General features: G+C 36.7%; 1 long non-coding RNA gene across 2 annotated transcripts; it reads left to right on the top strand.

The window, feature by feature from the left end:
* The first annotated feature begins 1,013 nt into the window (after positions 1 to 1,013).
* On the top strand, positions 1,014 to 17,322 carry LOC124172807. 2 transcript variants are annotated; one of them, XR_006868278.1, is made up of 5 exons: positions 1,014 to 1,173; positions 3,767 to 3,803; positions 3,888 to 3,950; positions 4,838 to 4,990; positions 17,174 to 17,322. It is a non-coding gene; the product is annotated as an uncharacterized LOC124172807 (long non-coding RNA). The 2 variants fall into 2 exon arrangements; XR_006868277.1 differs by having other exon boundaries at positions 3,767 to 3,950.
* The last annotated feature ends 174 nt before the right edge of the window (positions 17,323 to 17,496 follow it).

The raw sequence follows: 17,496 nt of genomic DNA, 5'->3' as shown, positions 1-17,496 counted from the left end.
AAGAAGGAAATCTTGCTACTTAGTACTATCAGAACTTGCACTTCTGGTGCCGAAGATAACTTTGTATTAGCAATTTCTAATGTATTTGAATATTTATCAAGAGAATGCATCACTTATGACCGTGTGTTCCTTACTGAATTACATGAAAATAGATTTGTATTCAGCCTAAAATACGTACCTGCCCAATTAAACATTTATGAAGAAAAAAATAAGGGATTTCCAACCATCTAGAAAACTTTTATGATTTTAAGTAAGGCTTAGGGTAACTATGGGTATGAGAAAAAATTAACTTATAAAAGTTTATAGCCTACGTCGAATAGATATGTTTGCCCTTACAGATGCTTAGCAAACACAGTTTTGAATTTTTAAGCCGACGATTATAAAATGCATAAGTGTTGTAAATGGTAGCAAATTCGGGAATGGGCTTACCAGCGGGTGGCAGGAGGGGTAACTACTCTCACACCCTAGAAGTGAAAATAAATTTTGTTCATAACAAAAGGTATGAACAAATTTTCCTTAAGAAGAAAAATTTTATTAGTTTAAGACGTGGAACTACAAAAAAATAATTATTTTTCTGGCGAATAATTATAAAAACTAATAAATTTCTGTCATAATTTCCTTAAAATTTTGGTTTCATTAGCCTTTTCTGTGCAAAAAAAGTTACAAACTTGATCGACGACAGCTGGTCTCCCACCTCTCCCAGTTTTGATTCTTGGTTCGCCCATGGATTCGGAGCTAAACAAATGTTAGCACCATGTCTGTCTTTTGTTCACCTGGGAGCTGTTTTTATCTCAGCAAGATTAAATTTTAGTGCATTCTCATAACTAAGACGTCATTTTATCGTTAAAGAGAAAAAACCATGACTTTGACATGATCATCGTATATCCATTCCAAAATTACCGCCTCGCGAATTTTGATATCGATGTGTTTGGAGTTCGACTATTGAGTCGATAACGTTGAGTCGAGCGACCGTTCGATTAGTGTATGAGCGGGAGCACATTCTGAGCCTGCGTTCATGATTACTACATGACATATAATGCAATGTATTCTCCATGGTTGTGTTCATCCCGTTAAATTGTGAAATCTGTATTTTGTGTACTTTAATAGGTAGTGTTCTCATTCTTAAACATTCTTTGTGAATTAATTTTGATGCCGGACTTCCTTCTAATCGAGGTTAGTAGATATATGTTTGTAAACATGTTTGTGGTTAAGCTATATTTATTTTAATGTGATTTTGTAGTCCTTTAAAAAGATTTAAGTTATCCTGTTTATTACCTTAATAGATCTTGAGTTGGTACTAGATCCTTCGTTTCCCGTTATGATTCGAAGAAATTATTAGATCATCTTGTGTTCTCATGAAATTCATATCTTATCCAAACATAATAAAAACATCATGAATATAGTTTCTCATGCACCATGTTTACTTTTTGTTTGAAAGTCAACTCTATATAATCTACACAAAGACAAAACATTTCTGTGTTCTGCGTCTCTTTCGTAATGTGATAATGTTTTCGAAATGTCCGCAGGTAAATAAACCAAGATACCATCCATTTATCTTTAGTGATTTAATATCCTATGAATGGTAACAATACCATGTGTGCGAAATGCCTTTCGTTATGATTCCTGTTTCACATTCTTCTCTGACAGTGTCTCTGAAATATTTCACTCTCGCAATGTAAGCATAAAAAAATATCAATACTTGTGAGTTTTGTCTTTGTATAATCTAAGGGGAGTTTAGCGAAAACATAATGTGATCATGAGTGTGAAGGCAGGACACCTCTACTTTTGTTAAATGCAATTGAACATAAACTTCGCAATCCACTAGCAATTTCTAATTTGACTCTACTGTTTACAATTTACAGGTTTGCGAAAACATAAGTTCTTTTCTCGGATGTGGTAACAAAAATAGAATAAAAATGATTTCTTGTTTTGAATGTAGATATCCGTTTGTTCCAAAAAAGTTATTGTTACGTCGACAAATTTATGTGGGACATACCGGTTTAGAATGAGGTAGTAGTGAAGTTTGCTTATCAAAAACGAAAATATAAATTTTATATGTCCGGCCTAATGTATCAACATTCTATGTAGAGCATCGTTGTTCTGCACAATTTCGTACGTGCATCGTTAACTATTCAGGGTGATGGTTGACTGATTCTATGTTTCCTACATTGAAAATCCTGTGCAATGCTGGTAAATTATCTAATTGCTCATTGACACCCTTTGTGATAGCAATCATGAAGTATGTATCTCTTTACATGTGCTCTTACTGTTTCTTTTATTGCTGGACATTGGCGGATACTCGTGTTTCTTTCAAGCTGTCCAATTGTTTTTTCTTGTGAGTTTGCTTTTGTAGTGCTGTTAGACGATCTCATCAATTTCCTATTTCCATTTCTTTGTAGTGCTTCGCTTAGTGCTGAGTATTTGTGGAATCCCTTGAAATTTCATATCGCTATCTCGTATTTCTATGTGACAGTGATCATGTTTTTAGTGCTGATGATTTATATCTCTAAACACCATAATAAAGTGCATAATTCCATTTGGTTATATCAGTTTATTTTAGTACAAAGTAGTTGGGAATGCTGATTACATATGCTTCAAAGCTGTCCTATTTCATTGTGCTTTTGAATTATATTTTCGAGTGCTGTTAAACACTCTCCTCCCGTGCCGTCATGAAACACGTTCTTTTATTTGACTGTCATGCTTCTTTTAGTTTTAGTTTTGGGGGGGTTATCATAAAATTTCCTTTGTAGCTACTTTATTAATTCATGCTTGTGATTATTTTTTTAGAGTGTTATATAGGCTGCAGATGCTCTCTTAAAATGCCTTGATTAAGTACCTTTGTTCTTTGGTTCATAATCCTTTCAGTGCTGGTTATTGCTAGATGCATATTATATATCCTTTAAAGCTTCCTGCTTCTATTTTGCTTATGAGTTTGCTTTTTGAGTTCTGATGGGCTCTCTTTAAAAACCATAATTCTTTTATTACCTACCTAGTAATGGGGATCAACATGACATACGCTTATAAGCTGCCTTACTGTGTTGTGCTTGTGAATTTCCTTTACTGGTGCTGATTAAGTTCCTATTTTCATTTATTCAGAAAGCTTTTTTACTGCTTACAAGTAGTATCGGGGAATATTCATGGCATATGCTGAATACTTCCCTAAAAAGGAAATATGGGCAAGAAGAAATCCTACTACCTTCTTCGAGCGAGTTTGCTTTTTGAGTGATATGGACTGTAGAAGCTCTTTTTAATTGCAATCATCTACTTCTTATTTCTATTTGTTCAGAATGCTTCTTTTATTTCTGATTATTTCTGGATGATCATGACATTTCCTTCGAAGATGCCTCCTTGTACTATAATTGTGAGTTTGCTTTTTGAGTTATGACAGACCCTCTCTTTTATAGCCATCATGAAATGTGTATTTTCATTTTTTTCATAACTCTTCATTATTGCTGACTATTGAGGGATGCTCATTTTTCAAAAAGCCTGATTATTTTTTGCTTGTGGATATCCTTTTCGAGTCCTGTTAACCCTCCCTGTAATAGGCATCATGAAGTGCTTATATCCCTTTGTTCAGATTGCTACTTTTAGTGCTGTTATTGGGGATGTTCATAACATGTGAATCTCCCATATTATTCTTTGTTTTTTCCCTGTGTTTCTCGAATGATTGCCATATTTATAAAATGTTTACTGTATAATTTCTCTAATAAGGCAATATTGCCTCGATTTTCAACCGAATATTGATCAAAGTTTTTCATCGTTTTAGGAAAGATTGAATTCCTGTTACCTTCTGTTAAAAAAAGGTATTTCTCTTGCTGTATCCTTTCTTCCATACATTTGACCTTAGTAAAACGCTGATAAATCTTTGTTCATCATCTGCATGTCAGTATCTTCCGAGTGCAGGACACTGCGGTTGGTTTGAGTGGACAAAGCGTTGGTTTCAGTTTCAGGTTATTACTTACTTATCTTTTATTTGTAGTTTTTGATGCATGAATGAGAAATTAATTTAGGGGCATTCCCTTGTGGTACTCAAAACAAAGTCCAGCATTTCTTAATCAGACTGCGTATCTAGCTCAGGATGTTTTTTTGTAAAATGTTTCACCCTGCTTTCCTTCTTTTCCCTGAATTATGCATTGCTAGCCATTAGCAACTATATTTTAGTATGCAACTTGTTGCTATATCATGGAAGAATTCCAAGTGAATTTTCCCCCTTTTGGTAAATTTTCTTCTACGAAAGTCATCCACTGACAGCATTCATAGTTATAGAACAGAGCCTATGACTATTTCTTCCTATCAAGTTTTGGCGTGTGGTCACTTAAGAGTGCGTCAATGCATCATCACCTAAATTATACCTTTTAATTAAATGTAGATGCTTCGTTTCACTCGTCTTCCGTAACTTTTTGGAAATCTCTTTGCAGAACATGATGGATCATGTCTTATGCCATTTAATGCTTCATTCGCCACTGAATTATTATTCCAATGGAACATGATTACCGTCTAATAAATTGGAAATAAAATTAAAGAATATAATGTAATATTCATGATGCTTTGTTACTGCTAAATTTCAAATGGAATTATCAGAATATACTTCCATTAGTTTAAGGTGCCATATGAATTTCTTGTCTTGTCTTATACATGTATAAAATACACCATTTTCTCTTTTACTTGTTCCATGATGAAATGGTATTTAACAACAAATATTTGTCTACTTCAGTAATAACATCATTCTTGGCAATGGTAATGGAACTCTCGTTTTCACAATGCATAACACAACGTTTAGGCATTAAACATCCTTGATTAATTTCTATTAACAACTCTGATAACCATACTATTTCAGTTACCTACTCATGCAATGCAGTAAACTCTGCATGAGTTGATGAGGTTGCCATGAATTTCTGCTTCCTGGCTCACCAGAAGTCCCTGCTGAAGAAATGCGATATCCTGTAATGGACTTAAAATAACCTCTACTGCCTGCCCAGTCTGCATCAGAGTATGTATTAATTTTACTTTTGACATTTTTTGATAAAAGTATAACCTCTAGTCTTGGACAAAAATCTAAGCATATGCTTGACATTTTTCCAATCAGTTTGATATGGCTGTTCCATATACTGCCTTAAAATACACACTGCATAGTTAATGTCTGGTCTTGTATTTCTAGACAAATGTCATCAGCAACCTGTGACTTTTCAATACAAATAATTGCTTATTTGGTTTTCTACATCTCTCTCTTGAAAATCTACTGGTAAAGGAGTATTCACCCCATGACTATCTTGCTGAATTCTTCTAACATATATTTTATATAATTCTCCTGATCAATGTATACCAAACTTCTTTCAGGTCTCTGTATTCTTATGGACAAAATATAATGGGCTGAACCAATATCCTTGTCTCGTACATGCTTACCTAGATAACTAAATCTGTGATATCTTGTCATTTGTTCCGACAAGCAACATGTCAACATAAACCCATATTTTAAAATCAAACATGCTAAAAATACATGGATCACTTAAAGACTGTCTTAACCCATACACAGACAAAATTGAGCTTAGATGCAAACACCAATTTCTAACTGATTGCTTTAAACCATATATACTCTTGTTTAACATACATACATACATAAAACTTTCTATTAACCGTTATATTCTCTCCGAGATATTTTGGTATCTTCATGTACACAACCTATTCTAGTTTACTTTTAAGTACGTCCCCACGATATCCCACTGATCCATTTCTAAATCTGTCTCCACAGCAATAGCTATAAGAAGCCTCAGAATTTTCTTTTGCACGACAGGACCAAATGTGTCATGGTAATCAACTCAACGAATTTGACCATATCCCTGTGCAACTTACCCAGACTTGAACTTAATAATTTCCCCTTTATCATTGCATTTCAAGGCAAAGACCCATTTGAACCTATAATATTTAATCCCTCTGGTCTTGGCTCTATTTCCCATGTCCCTTGGTCTGACAAAACTTTTGCTTCTTCTTGCATTGCCTGTTTCCAAAACTCAGAATATTTCATCTTTATAGCCTCTTTCTCTCCCTGGGATGGAAGTACACTCAATACTTGCATGAGCTTTAGTTGGATTTTGCGCAGAAAGAATGCAGCTTATTCTTTTCGGTAGCTCAGCCTTTTATTTTTCTTTACTTTAGAAATGCACGTAAACTAGAACAACAATGGTGATGACAAACTGTTTACAAACATCAACTGTTATTATATCTCCAACACCCCCACTTAACAGTTTATGTCGTCAGGCCCATTCCATTCCTTAATTCTTCAAATTTTATTTTTGGAAGTGGCTTCGTCAGTGCATCAGCAACCATGTCCTCACTCCTGCAGTAGACAAGCTGAATAACATTCTTTTTCATTAAATCTCTTATAAAATGGTGCCAGACATCGATTTGCTTCGTTCTGGCTCTAAATTTTTCATTTGAAGCTATTTTTATGCATCCCTGGTTGTCTTCATATATTATTATTGGTTCATTCTGCACCTCCCCCAGATCATGCAGTAATTGTCGTAGCCAAACACCTTCCTGACTGGCAGATGCTGCAGAAACATACTCAGCCTCTGTTGTAGACTGAGCGACAGAAGACTGCTTCCTGCTGGACCAGGAAATTGCACTGTTTCCCAACTTAAAAATATATGCACTTGTCGATTTCCTATCTTGTATATCTCCACTCCAGTCGGCATCTACATATCCAGTCAATTTAATATCTTCACAGGCATAAATATTCAATGCCATATCACTGGTTTGCTTGAGATAATGCATTAGTTTCGTTAAAGCTTCCAAATCTCGCTGTCTGGGATTACTAACCCATCTGCAGAGAATACACATTGCTCCAGAAATATCTGGTCTAGTGGTTGTTGAAATATACAGAAGTGCCCCGACTGCTTCCCTATATTTGCCATTATTTGGCAAGGCATCATTCTCTCCTTTCAATTTGGGGTATTCAGGATCCATCGGTATAGATACACCTTTTGCATCTTCCATCCCGAACTTTTTCAATGTTCCATCTACATATTTTGGATTTCTGATTTAACTGAAAACTTCCATCCTCTTTTCTCTGGATTTGTATTCCTAAATAGTTAGTTTCATCTCCCAAATCTTTTACTTCAAAGTGATGATTCAACATTTGTCTTAGTTCCTTAATTTTATCTTCATTATCATGAATTATAATCAGGTCATCTACATAAATCAGAATATACATCCTTTTCTCATTTTCATTCTTCGTATAAAGACATGGATCTGCTAGGCTGCGCTGAAATCCTTTTTCAAGCAAAACATCATTTATTTTGACATTCCAAGCTCTTGCTGACTGCTTCAGTCCATATATTGATTTTTGAAGCTTGCAAACTAGCTTATCTTCAGTGGTTTTTGTGTAGCCCGGTGGTTGTTTCATGTATAATTCTTGTTCGATGTCGCCATTAAGAAATGCTGTTTTCACATCAAAATGTCGGACAAACAGCCTTCCTACTGCTGCTATGCTCATAAAGACTCTAAAGGTGCTTTGTCTTACAACTGGTGCAAAGGTTGAATCGTAGTCTTCTCCATATTTTTGAGAGTAACCTTTTGCAACAAGTCTTCCTTTTCGTCGAAAAATATCTCCATTTGAATAATATTTTGTTTTGAACGCCCATTTGCATCCAATGGCATGTTTTCCTTCAGGCAATTTAGTTAAAATCCATGTATTATTTTCTTAGAGAGATTTTATTTCTTCATCAGCGGCTTTCATCCACTCCTCTCTTTCATTTGCAGGCCATTCCATTACCTCTTCTAAAGACTCTGGATCGGGTTTTGGGTTAATTTTAACAGTGTATGATGACCATTTTGGTGGCACCTCCTTGCATTCCCTTGATGATTTTCGAACTGGCTGATCTGTTCTGTCCATTTCCAGTTTGGTGTTATCATCTATCTTGGTGACTGGTATTTCTCTTTCTCTCATCAACCTATCATCTTGGTATGTATAACGCTCAGATGATTCTAGGTCGATATCCTTGATTAATTCCTCTTTATCTGTAACATTTTTATCAAATACTACAATTCTGCTGAAGATAATTCTATTCGTACTGGGTTGTAGGATCCTGTAACCTTTGGACATTTCATTATATCCTACCATAATTCCTTTTTGAGCACGTGAATCCCACTTGCTCCATTTTTCTTCGAGAAGATAAGCATAAGCTTTGCTTCCAAATACTCGTATATGCTGAAGATCAGGTTTTTCAGCAGTCCACAGCTCATATGGGGTTTTATCAATGGCTTTACTGGGCAAGCGATTTTGCAAATAGCATGCAGTCATGATAGCTTCTCCCCTATACTGTTTTGGCAAATTCGCATCTAGCAGCATGCATCGAGCTGATTCAACTAGAGAACGATTCTTTCTTTCTGCTATTCCATTCTACTCAGGGCTGTAAGGCACTGTGGTCTGAAACTCAATTCCTTCTTTCTTTAAAATATCCTGAGTTCTCTTTCCTATATATTCACCGCCATTGTCCGTTCGCAGAATTTTCCGTTTTCTACCGAATGTAGTTGAAACTGCTGGAACATATTCTTCCACTTTGATTGACACTTCTTCCTTTAAACGTAGCAGTTATACAGTTGTGTAACGAGAGTAATCATCAATAAATGTGAGAAAATAACTTTTCTTCCCTGGAGTTTCTGTACTCATTGGACCACAAATATCTGAGTGAATGAGTTCTAGGGGTCTTTGAGCTTTATAACTGCTTGTTTTGGGAAAAGATTTCTTCGCTAATTTTCCTTTTACACAGTCCCAACACCTCAAGAATTTATTGCAGTTATCAATTTCTATTCCTATAGCAAGTTTATCATCAATTAATCTTTTCACTGCAACTGGGTCTCTATGTCCAAGCCACCTATGCCATAGATGAATACAATTCCGGTGATTCCCAAACTTCGCAGAATTAGCCATTTCTTGACATGATAATTTATAAATATCACCATCAATCTTTCCCACAGCTTGCATTGTGTTTTTCTTATCAATTATGCAGTAATTCTCCTTGAAGGTCACCACATTACCTTCTTTAGCTAATTTCTTTACCGAGAGTAGGCTGCCTCGCAAATCAGGTACATACAGAACATCCTTCAATAGTATCCTGTTTATTTCTGTCGGTGATATCTTGCAATTGAGGTATTCTTCACCTGTCCCTTCAATAGCAATGAATTCTCCATTGGAAACGATTGCATTTCCATTTTTATTTCGACGGATTCTTGTAAAGAAGTCAATATCATTTGTCATGTGGCTCGTAGCGCCCAAATCTACGTACCATGAACAAAACGCAGTAGCAAACGATGCGTTCAGGCTGGCATCTGTAGCACCTCACGCCTCGTGACTGTCTTTTTCCTTTTTGAACTCTTTCATTTTTGCTTTCCATATTCTGCAATCCTTCTTTAAATGTCCCCGTTTCTTGCAAACGAAACACTCGCAAGTCATTCTATAATTACTTCTTTCCGATCTGGATTCATGTGGTTTTCATGTTTTCTAAGCTGACTCCAATTGCAGGTTGCGTGATTCATCGCATATTCTGGACTCCTTCTTACGTGTGAATTCATCAATCAGTTTTCCTTTTACGTATTCTAATGTGAGTTCGTCATCTGGACGCGTATCAAGGGCTGTTACTGGGGTGCTATATTCATCTGTCAAACCACTAAGCAAGAGAGCAGCTATAATAAAATCTTTAATTTTTTCTCCGATGCTCCGCAAACGTTCGATTAGTTCTAATGTTGACTTTATATATTCTTGCATTAATTGACGCTTTTTAAGTTTTGATTGATAAAGTTTTCGAAATAGATACAATTTATTGCTTAAATTGGCCCTTTCATGCACTTTTTGCAATTCTAACCACATTTCTCTGGCACTTTTGCACTTGTAAATGTGTATTATCTGACCATCCTCGACACTAAGGGATATGGTACTTTGTGCTTTCTCGTCCTTTCCTTTCCATCCCGCCTCGGATTTTTCTGGTTTATCTTCATCAACTACTTTCCATGTACCTTCTCTTATTAGCACCATTCTCATCTTGAATTTCCATGCTTGATAATTATTATCATTTAGCTACTGGACGGTTATTTTTTCGCTATGAGCATCCGATGACATCGTGAAAAATTAAATTGTCCGGATTCTGTTTCTTTTTCTTCTTTCACGATTTTACTTTCTATTACTGCGTTCTTCTTATCCTTGCGTAACCTCTGGGCCCATAACCAGTTGGATTTTTCCCCAGAAAGAATGCAGCTTATTCTTTTCGGTAGCTCAGCCTTTTATTTTTCTTTACTTTAAAAATGCACGTAAACTAGAACAACAATGGTGATAACAAACTGTTTACAAACATCAACTGTTACTATATCTCCAACAGCTTTGACAAGATGTTGGCTTCCTTACACACTTTGACCTCCTTGGAATGGATTGGCTTGGTACCTCACCAGGTTCAAGGGTGGTCTCTGGTACCTCTGAATAAGTACCTGTGGGGTAGACCACCAAGACACTGAGAAAGGAAAAAACTTAGACAACATCCTCCAAAACTGCAACACGAGGCACTGCCCTCCCTGGTATCTCAGGCTTTGCTCCCCCTTAAATTAAGTTTGGGACCACTGGAGTCAAACCTGGAATCGCCACTGGGTGCCATTAAATTTGGTTTTATTTAGTCTCCTCAGCATTTCCTTCACCTGTGAAAACAAAGCCATGATCCACGATTTCTTCTCCTGTATCTGGCTCGCCATCTTTGTCTAGATCCGCGATCTTGATATCATCTCTGCTCATCTTGAAGGGAAATTTTGTTCCATTGTACCTTACATCTCTGCTGATTATTACTTTCTTCTTTTTCAGACTCCAAAGTCTATATCCCTTGATGCCCTCTTCATATCCTAACATGATGCTTTCTTCTCCTTTGGGACTCAATTTTCCATCCCATGTCCTTCTCGGCTGCCATACCCATGCCTAGCATCCAAAAACTCATGGATAGTTATAATCTATCTCCTTTGTTTTCCGTCATTTCCACAAAATCATTGGAATATTGCTATTTCGTGCAGAGGTAGGAAACAAATTTCTCAGATACACAGCAGTCATGAAAGCTTCTCCCCAAAATCTTTTATGAAGACCAGATTTGATCAGTAAACATTTGATCACTAATTCTTGTTGTATTCAGAATGGTTTTGTTGTACCTCTCAGATACTCCATCTTGCTGTGGAGTATATGCCACTGAGAAAGGATGTAAGATTCCACACTCATCCAGGTGTACCTAGAATTTGTTATCTGTGTATTCTCCACCATTGTCACGCTGGAGTTCCTGAATTTTCCTATCATGCTGGCACTCCACTCTGCATTAAAATTTCTTGAAACGTTTAAATACCTCAGACTTCTTTTTCAACAGTTAGACCATTGAATGCCTTGGAAAATTGTCAATAAATGTGACAAAGTACTTAGCTCCTTTTATAGTCTTGGGTGAAAATGGACCTGAAACATCGGAATGGATTCTATTCAGGACCTTGTATGTGTCTCCTCTTTGTAAGTTTGGATATTTTAACCTCTTCATTTTCCCAGTATCACAGGTGTCACATTAGAAGTGATTAATTCCACATTTTTTATCCAAAAGAATTCTCTTCATATCATTTTCATTTAAATTCTCCAGTCTATCATGCCACATTATGGTAGATACTATGGATGCTTTCTTAAGGCCGCTATACATGGCAAATGATTTCATTCGCATAATCATTCAGCATGATAATGCGCATAATTATTCACCATGTATGGCGGAACAATTCGTGAATGAACCTTCATGCGCATGATCACTCAGTGAAAATTAGAACATGTTTTGTTTTGCTCACATGATTCTGAGAATGATCACATGATCATTCAGCATGATCATTCACTATGCATAGCGGCATTAAGTCTAAGCAATAATCTTGACATCTTCAATGGTGACTCCCCTCTCTGTAGTGATGTAACAAATTATTGATGAGAAATGCCTTAAAGTAAACTTCTCCTTCATCAGATATCTCATTTACACCTTGATAGCATGAGAACCTGATTCCTTTCTTGTCTAACTCTCCTTTTGAGAACAAATTATCCTTCAAGTCAGGCATGTACAGTACATCTGGGAAATCTATATTACATCCACCACTTTCACTGGAGATCTCCAATTTTATGGTGGCAATTCCTCTGACTTCTAGTGTGTATCCATCACCCACAGCAACTTGACCAATTAAAGGACGAAGGTTTATGAATAAATGTTTCCTATTAGTCATGTGGTCTGATGCTCCACCGTCTAGTATCCACATTCCCTCACCTCCTATACTTTTACTTGCTGAGTACACAAAACCTTATATCCCCTTGTGACAACAGAAGCTTCTTTACAGATTCAAAATTCTGAAATTTCCCTATTGAATTTTGTTTCTTATCAGGGCACTGGAAAGATAGATGTCTCTTTGTTACACGCACATAACAGACGGGAGGGTGGATTTTTCTTCCACCTTTACCTTTATTCTTTCCTTTCCCTTTAAATCTTTTCACTCCATGCTAAGAAAATTCTGATTCCTTTGTGACCTTGTAAACTTGATTTGTATCACTATTATCTTCTAATTTGAGCTCTTCATTCTCTCTTGACATGCATAGCATCTTCTGCTCTTCCACAAGCATGTCAACCAATACTTCTTTTGAGGTCAGTTTCCCTTTCCGGTAATTCTGGACAAAGAACTTCCAGTCAGATGGAAGGCCGTTTAGACATACATTAGCTACCATATCATCGTCAATCTCCATACCACATTTCTTGATTTTCCTACGATAATCGTTTATTATGGCAACATATTGATAAATACCCATCTCCTTGGCCTTCTGTGTGTTCCACATAGTTCGGTTGAAGCTGAATAGTTCAGAGCAGCCATAACTCATGCACATGGTCTCCAACACTTCCCACGCTGCCTTAACATTATCACAGGCATTCACATGCCCCAGAAAAGTCATCTGAACGTTACAATAGATGAGTCCTAGACATGTGTTATCCAGCCTTTTCCTCCATTTCACCCCGGCAGATCTGCTGCGACTAACACACTGTTCTCTTCAATTGTCCACTCTTCAAACCCTTGGATGGCTTCAATACACTGAGCTTTTAAGAATAACCCCTTCATGCTTAATGTCCACTCCTAATGTCCACTCCTAAGGCAATGAACTATTCCTGAAGAAGAGCAAGACCTTAAGATACACTTTTGCACTTAAAGAAACATACAGCGAAGTAGAGTCAGTCAAGGTCCTGGGCTTTCACTTAGACCAGAGGCTGTCATGGGATACCCACATTGATAAAATTTGCAATAAAATAAGTAGAGTTCTGTATCTTCTTAGAAAATTAAAGCCCATTGTATCTAAGGCAGTATGGATGAATGTATATTACTCATACTTTCAAAGTCACATCAGGTACGGGATTATATTGTGGGGTAATGCTCCCAAGGCAAATAAGGTACTATTGCTACAAAAGAAAGCAATAAGGTCACTTTTCAATCTAAAGTATATGGACCACTGCAAGCCTTTTTTCCTCCAGTCAGGAATTATGACTGTGTATTCTCTTTATATATTTGAGCTTTTAAAATTTGCCAAAGACAGCCTTACAATTATGACTAGTAGGTCTGATGTGCACACACAGAACACCAGGCATAAAGAAGACCTTGATACACCTTTCTATAGATTGTCAAAGTCCAAAAACAATTTTAAAAACATGGCTATTAAGGCATTCAACATACTGCCAAAAGAGGTGGAACTAAAATACACTAATAATTAAAAAAACGATCCAGAAATGGTTACGTAGGAAACCCCTATATTCTTTTGAAGAATACGTGTCTTGGGACTTCACAGGTCTTTGTGACTAATGGGCCAATTATTATTTTAATATGTGAACTTTACATTGTTTTTCATGTAGTAATCCGCTTCATTATTTGCAATTGTATATATATATATTTTTTTATTTTGGACGATGTCTATTGTGATTTATATCATTTAACGACTAATAAATTGATTGATTGATTGATAATAGTTCAGACCCTCAAGTTTATCTGTCATGGTAACTGGGCCCTGGGCTGACTCACTATCCATCATTTGATTTTGCCGCTTTCCAGACAGTCGCTCTTTTTTTTTTAGTTACGAATTATTCCAATCCAAAACCTGACTGATTTGTATCCAAAGTTTATCACCGTTTGCTTAAGCAGTTGCCCTTTTCACCAACTCGCTTACTTCTTTGCACTCATGCTTGCTGGGTTCATAACCAGATAAAAAATTATTATTGCAGCAATCCGTAGACTAGGTCTTCGCACAACTGAACAAGCATCGGCAAGTAGTCCGGAAAAATAAAAACCAGGTTCCACTATTCTACTTCAGGTTTTTTATTCTCAGCCATAAGTAAAAGTAACTCTCAAAAAGGTAAGTCAACAAACCCTTGACTACCAAAGTGCATAGTAATTTTTTCCGTTGATAAAAAATGGCATTGTCCGGGAAGTTACAAAATTATGTATTTCATAGAAATCTTATTATATACCTGATTTCATAATATTTGTTCTCATTACATGTGTACATAGGTGGTTATCATTTAAGTATTTTACTGATAGGCATGTTTCCATGGAGTATTTGGAAAATATTCTGGGAGTCCCCCCTCTCATCTTTCCGAATAAACCTTGAAAAATCTTATATTCTTCCTCGTTCACCCCTCATTCTACCCTTTAAAACTGTTTCCAACATCTTCTCCCGTCTCAATATGCATACCCTCCATCCATATTATGTAGTAAAAGGCCCACAATACACGTTCAGTTTTGGCCTCAAGGCCGGGACTGTACAGTCCCGGACTGAAGGCAGAACTGGCAATGTATGGCGATTCCTTGAGGCGGATCGTTGGCCGTTTTCCTATCCGGCCGCTGTCCAGCTGACAATCCGCCTTAAGGTATCGCAACGCACTGTCAGTTCGGCCTTCAGTCCAGGACTGAACAGTCTAGACCTTGAGGCCAAACTGAACGTGTATGGTTGGCCTGAGGTTCTGGCCAAACTGTGCAATTCTAGCCTCAAGGCTGGGACGGAACCAGTATGGTAGGCTTAACTAATTTTCTAGATGAGATGCAGAGGAGACAGGACAAGCTTGTACTCAACGTCCCTCTTATAATTTTCCTTTCTACAACCAAGGATTATGTGACTGCTGAAAATATTGTTTTATCCCATTGAAAGGAAAGATTCCTGGCCATCACCAAGGGCAATATGGGAATATTTAAACCACAGAATGGGGACCCAAGGAATCTGAAGGGTGCATTGTAATGTAGGAGCAGATAACATCAGAGGTATACCTATGCCACACAATATGGCATACTGTGTAAATAAGGGAAAATGGTGGAATTTAAATTTCAATGTTCTTATTTGAGGGTTATGAATTCGATTTATGTAAGTAATCAGTTTGAAAACATAATATTAACTGGGGTTGAACAAGATACGGGAAACTAATATAAAAAAGGCACGTTATACGATGTTAAGCGATGGAAAATTGTTTAACTTTGAAATGAGGAGCAAAGTAAGTACTGTAACTGATGATAAAAAGAATCGTCATCTATAGATATCAAGGCTAAATCTTCTGGATCAAAAAATACCGTTGCTATTGGAGGAAGAGAACATTTAGCCATACGTTGCCCGTAGCCAGTTGCACGTATTAATCTCTGAAGCAAGCGAAAGGCATATCAGATAGGTTTTAATGTTTATATGGAGGACTGAGGTAGTCCTGATGGGTTATTTAAGGCTCCAATAACAATAACTGTAATAAAATGTCTCATTCAAAGATTAGGTACTTCTGTGACGTACTTTTTTTCCTTACATGAAAAACTGAGGGATGCCTAGAAGGTTATAGCAGCCTCCAATATTGCCTACCAATAACTTACAATTTAAATTATATACCTATGCTCAGAATCTGGCATGATGAAACCTTTTCTGATGTTGCCTTCGAGCTGAGCAATGCTTTTCAATTAGTGAAAAGTTAACTGATTATTAATTAAAATTTCTTCAAGTGTAAAAACGAGATACCTTCTCAGGAAAGGATACTTCATGAGCCAAGAGCCACAGTCATGTGCATCACTCTCCTGGAGTACGGTGGTCATAGTTCCTCAACTGCTCACTCGGTAGAATCTTGGCCACAGCAGTTTACATGCTATTTTATTTAAATGACCATTATGATTACCAAGTGCCTATTCTCCATACAATATGGAGATTAAACCAGTAAATATTCTTCGGAGAACTGTGTGATCACCACTGGCCAAAAGAATCCCAGATGAGAGGCCTTAATATATCTAGAGAGTGACCATTTCAATGAGAGTAGGATGTGACATTTCTGCAACAGGACTCATATGCTTCTGAGGTGTATATTTCAGAAACCAATGAACAGTTTCCAAAACAATGTGCTCTTCTAGATGACTTGCAAGCCCCTGCATTGGCTCAGAAGGAACTTCAGAATATGACTGCATGATATATTTTGCTGTAATCTCTATAATTGATCATTTTATCTTGTGAAATAATAATTGACTTTTTTTTAATCCTGCACTCCTTTGAATCTTTAGTAAATATCCGCGTAGTACAAAGAAAGTAAGGTATTTGAAAAAAGGTATTTGAGCAAAAGAAAGGTATTTTCTCACCTTTATCTCACAAGAATGACAGAATCTCAAAACTTCATAGATCCCTTCGATTGCTTTGCTTTCCCTTGGAAGCAGTATTATTGACAGGTGCTATATTGGATGTTTGTACTTTGACTCAATCATTTCATCCTAGCCAGATCTTAGTTTCTGGGAAGGTTGATTGTGTGTTCCATTCTCTATGTTGCCCCTTTCCTCTTTTGTGCTTACACCAATTAACATTCCTATTGGTGTGCATTTTCTAAATCTTGTTACCTAACTTAATGCAGGTGTCGATTTGTGGTGTCTTTTTGTAATTGTTCAATACAATAGTTAAGCATTAAACTCACATTTTCCATTGGCCCATCTTGTTTCTTTGAAGCAGGTATCTTTTCGATATTGAAATAAATAAAAGTTTTGATAGAAAGCAATAAGCGCATATTTTCTTTTCTATCAAATGATTTAGGTTATCAACCAAAGGGCTTTTATAAATTTGAGCAGTAAAACTTTGTTTTGTGATTAAAATATTAAAATTCTTTTCTAGGGCTCCCAGCCTGGTGGAAAGAAGTTTAGGGAAACCTCTAGGTGATGACTGTGTTCCTACCTCAGCATCAGTAACAGTCGTTCAATCTGAGAGCGGACCATCCGATGCAGGGGAATGAAGGAATGTGATGAATGAAGACTTGGAAAAAAGTGGAACTGATCTTCCTGATAAGTTAACTCTTGCTCAATTGGTGACGATGGACAAACAAGCATCCATCATCAGTGGAGGCAGAGTCGCAATGTGTGAGGTGAGGGGTGGAAGTGGTTGTGATGCATCAATCATCCCTAATGGCATTAGGATGACCAGACTCAGTAAAAAGAGGA

Source organism: Ischnura elegans (assembly GCF_921293095.1).
Source record: "Ischnura elegans chromosome 13 unlocalized genomic scaffold, ioIscEleg1.1 SUPER_13_unloc_3, whole genome shotgun sequence".
NCBI classification, from domain to species: Eukaryota; Metazoa; Arthropoda; class Insecta; order Odonata; family Coenagrionidae; genus Ischnura; species Ischnura elegans.
The sequence above is the reverse complement of the archived record's forward strand: the minus strand, read 5'-3'. Positions and strand labels throughout refer to the sequence as shown.